The sequence below is a fragment of the Dendronephthya gigantea genome, unplaced genomic scaffold (genome assembly GCF_004324835.1).
Source record: "Dendronephthya gigantea isolate DGI-Jeju-01 unplaced genomic scaffold, DenGig_1.0 000582F, whole genome shotgun sequence".
NCBI lineage: Eukaryota > Metazoa > Cnidaria > Anthozoa > Malacalcyonacea > Nephtheidae > Dendronephthya > Dendronephthya gigantea.
The window spans coordinates 24,450-29,159 of NW_021163592.1; the positions used below are offsets into that span (position 1 = coordinate 24,450).

Here is a 4,710-nt window from a genome sequence, read left to right on the forward strand (position 1 = left end):
TAAGAGGCCTAGGGACTAGGCTGCGGTAACTCTGGTTGCAGAGTTGACTGGGTCCGAATCCATGAAATGGTAGTTTTGAAATTTTCTCGCCAGAAGTACAGCTGGAATATTAAGTCTTTTAAACTCCAATATATATTTCAAACGATTTTAAATATTTTGTAGGACTTTTCTCGGGGAATAAAGAAAGACTTATCATTAATGCCATCACAATGCTCATTGCTCACGAAGGTATTGTATATCTTTGCCAATAAATTTATTTAGTGTTCAACCCTAAAATATACATATTCTGACTGCTATTACCTTCACAGGTGTTCTATATATACATAAAATAATTAAAAAGTTTCGTCTATTTCAGGAGACCAAACAAATATGAGATAAAGATCTCGAAGCACTGTTTCACGATTTGAGAAGTTGGGTTCGATCAAAGCAGGTTTCGCGCTTTCACAACGCTCACTAGGCGAGAAACGTTTATCTTTAACTGCAACATGCTGTTTACTCAACCAGTTCACTTCCGTGAGAAGGTTGGTGTGAAAACTGTGAAAGCTTTGAAGAGGAATAATGAAGCCGTGACTCACGCCGCTGTCGACATGTTGTGCGTGCTCTATGGCAGGTAAAGACAGGGCTTTTCTTTAAGTGGCCAAAATGGTCAGACCGGACATATTTAAATTTAAAAAAGAGTATTTCGTTCAGAATATAGCGGCGAAATTTCCGAGCTAAATAGATGCAAGAAACGAAATACGTAAACTCAGCCAACTTTGAAATTTGCATGTTAACAGGATCCAATTTTATCGAAACCAATTCTGTTGTTTTTATAGCTAAGGCACGATAACTATGACATTCGACAAGAACAGGTAAACAAAAGCTCTCTGTTATCCTGTGAAAAATTTCCAAGCAGTTTGTTAGGAATTCTCACGATAAATGTGGTAAGATGTGTGGTTTTGGTTGCCTATAATCTATGCTGAACCAATTCATTTTATTTTTCAATCCCTCTTGTATGTATATAGCCTTGTTTTGGAAGAGAAATTCCCTTGCAAAACTCAGCAAGTGATTTGTAGCAACTGCCTTTGTAATTTGGACTACCTTTCTAATTAACACAGGAAATAGATTAACCATGAAAACTTTTGTTCTAGAATCGTTCCACTGGGGTTTAGGTATAAGTGGATTGCTTGATTTTTTGACGTTTGCTCTGTGTCCTCCTTATAGGTGAAGTTCAAGTTGCTTTGCAATATATCAAAATAATGTGGGGGGTGAAGTTGGACATTCATGTTAAACTAATAGTAAGGTGTGATTGCTTCTAATATTTTGAATCAATCATGTGGTCTGTTATAATAAATCGACTATTGCATATTCCTCTTAGTGAGACAACAGACGATGAACAGTTTGGGAAATTACTGGAGAAAGTTGCAGGTATGCTACAAAGAGATTTGAGGAGTTTTCATTCAACTTGCCTTCTTAGTAGTTTATAGCTCTTTGACTGACGTTGAGAGTTGATTAAATTGCCTTTCTCTCTTACATTTTGTGAAGTCTACCACGACCACTAGCTTGACCTATGCATGGGAGCAACTCATGAAGTCTGTTATTTGTGTGTCTAGAAATCGGTCATTGCATTTATCGATTGTTCCAGGTAGGTTTACGATAAAACGCAATAAATAGTACCAATTTTACCATTTCTTCGCTTATGTATGTTTTACTATTGCCCCGCTAATAGTTCTTACCAATCGTGGTTTTGAATTCGTTCCTCAACAATTTCAGCATCCGTCGACAACAATTGTGAAAGGTGCTGGTATGGTTCTGAAGGCGATAAGAGGTACGTTTTATTCATTCATTGATCCATTCAGAATTTTCTGCTTTTGACGAACGTCATTTATAATGCTCTGCCCTTTTTTAGCTCTGATGAATGTACATATTAGTTCAGTTGATATTTAAGAGTTTTAAAGCGTCTAATTTGAGAAGTATATACACACTTCAAATTCAAGCCAGGAACAGTTGAGGAAAAATGAGTCAACTATAGATCCTCCGGCAGGAATCGCTTTTGCGATGCCGGTGCAATGCTCTTGTCACTGAGAACGTATAGTTGACTAATTTTTCCATCAACTGTTCCTGGCTTGAATTTGAAGTGTGTATAATACCACACGAAATTAAGACCCTTTAAAACCTCTAGAATATTCCTGCACCGTGTGAAGTGCCTAAAATCATCTGTTGATATTTATTTAGAACTTCACTTTAGGAAGCTGATGAAGAAACCGCGGCAAAATACAAGATTTGGCGCTTGCCAAGGGCGCTCTACCAAAACGCTTACGCATGGCCATGATTACGCAAAGCACTGATAGACGTTCGCTACTGAACAGGTGCGAATTAGTGTGATAAATTAACAAATTGTTGCAGATGTATAGCCTCGATTCCATCCGGAGGACCTGAGTTGTATTTTAGCAACATTCTTAGATTCATCTTAAAACTTGTGATTTTATAATCCTCTATATACTAGCCATCTGTAAATAGTTCAATTGAGACTAACAAGCATACTCCATAAGTAATTTTAATCTTTATTGTTGGCATATAGGCAATTGAGTGGACATCTAGTGGCTCTCTGGACAACTGGTCATCCAAGAGCAATGGCATTACTTGTGAGAATAATGTTCGTATTAAAGCAGTTATAGTTTTTAATGTCTAAAATATACAATAAAGTTTAAATGCGGGATTTCCTGTTCGTAAGTTTTGGTTCATAAACCATTATGTAATAAATTTGAATACGATTTTCACAGCCTGCTGGTTTGCTCTATTACCTTGAAAGCCCTGACGAGGTAGGAAATCTTTGAGAATTTTTTGCGAGGGCCATTATTTACATAAACCCATTGCAGTGGTTCTGACTAACCAATCATAATAGTGACTAAGTGGTATCAACTGCTTTGGTAACTAAACTCCATCATTCATCCTTATACTGTGCCAACTGCCCCACTGACGAAATAATTACATAGTAATTCATTCAGAAGTGTAAAACCTTTTTGTAAAGAAGCAATTTTGTTGGAAAGTTTTTATCTTTCCTTCAGCCACGGAGACTAAAGAAGATCATTTATCAATTCGTGACAATGTAAAGCTTGCAGAGTACGTTTTAAAGCAACAATCGTGTTCCAAAATTTCATGATGCATGCTTGTATGTACGTATAAGCCTGTTATTTCACGCGCTATACTTGTCTGTTACAGCTCAGGAAAAGCGAGAGGAACGTCAAGGAATCAACTTGAAGGATATCCTCGCATTGGAGGACAAAAATAGGATTCAAAGCCAGGAAGATGTGAGAATTTAAATCCAGTTGTTTTATTACAAGTAAGTGTTCATATTAAGAAAATGGGAAATGTTCTAGTCGTTTGAAAGATGAAAAAGCAATGGTATTTAAACGGATCTTTTTTACAGATTCAGTCAAGATCTGACAGCGTACAACCTGATTTGGAATTACAAGGTGAGTCTCGAAGTTAAAGTTAGTTTCCATTGAAAATATAGGAAATGAAAAGGTAATGGAGAATTTCCTGTCGCTATGAGTATAACAAGACAATTCAATAGTCCTGACCTCTTTCTCTAAACTGTTGTCGTAAAAGAGTATGAAAAAATTTTTTTGTTTTCAATGTGACAGACGCGAGAGGAACTTCTGGGGCTCTCGAATCTGAGATGCGCAAATTTGCAATGGAAAAAGACCTGAGTGGAAACTACGTTGTTTTTTGGAATCACCTTTAGTTTGAAGTCCTGCATGAATGTTTAGCTGATCAACTGAAAATAGGTTAGTGATAAGCCTTATACTGCTCTAGCTTTTTAACAGTTCTTCTTAAAGCGCCCCCCCTATCCCTCGATCGCAATCAAACTCAGTAACGTATCTCTCCTATCAGGCGACTATTATTTGAGAGTCTTGTTGGAACGACGGGGAGACGCCGATAACAAATGTGTGAGTCCACGACATTTATCTATCAGGATTTGCAAATATTCAAACTACTGTCTTGCTTCCCGCGTCATAAAAACGATTCCAGATACCTAATTATAATATACCTCAGCGTCTTATTCTCTATATTGCTGCACAGTTCACACAATGTTATTAGTCCTGCAGTATGTAGTAGAGAGTATAGATCATGGATGAAACAATTCATGATTCGATCGACTTCTATTTTGTTTTCAGGCTCGAGTGTTTAACGATCTGACTAGACTGCGATTGACAACTAAACCAACTATGAAGCAATGTGCTTTCCGGTGAGGATGTCGTTTAGCGCGAGTCTAGCCATGTGTAGTCTTCGAAGAATGAATGAAACAAGTTGGAATATTTTATTCACACGCGAAGACTAAAGTTTATGGAAATGTCAGGAAGAGATTGGCGCTTTTAATGACACCAAGCTAAGGATCATCTGTTATTGATCCAGTTTTACTACAGGAGCCTGACTTAACTAACTTTATTCATACTGTTTTCGTATTTTTAGCCTTACATGAAAATGGCATCACAACAGGGATTCGAAGGTAAGCGCGTGCTTATTTTTTTAATTACTGTCTTTATATCCTAAACTTTAACGACCATAATTTAACTTTTTCATCTCTAGCAACAAATGTTTTACTGTGTTCCTCGGATGACGAAACGCTTATAAAGGTTTGTGTCGGTTGTGTATTGGAACTTAATCTCTTCAGAGTTTTGTCCGTGATTTCGTTTTACGAAAGCAGAGCGCATTCTGCGAACGTTT

General features: G+C 37.2%; 1 long non-coding RNA gene across 1 annotated transcript; it reads left to right on the forward strand.

Annotated features, from left to right (window-relative positions):
• The first annotated feature begins 515 nt into the window (after positions 1-515).
• On the forward strand, positions 516-1,248 carry LOC114543894. Its single transcript, XR_003690222.1, has 3 exons — positions 516-610; positions 816-923; positions 1,204-1,248. It is a non-coding gene; the product is annotated as an uncharacterized LOC114543894 (long non-coding RNA).
• Positions 1,249-4,710: the final 3,462 nt, after the last annotated feature.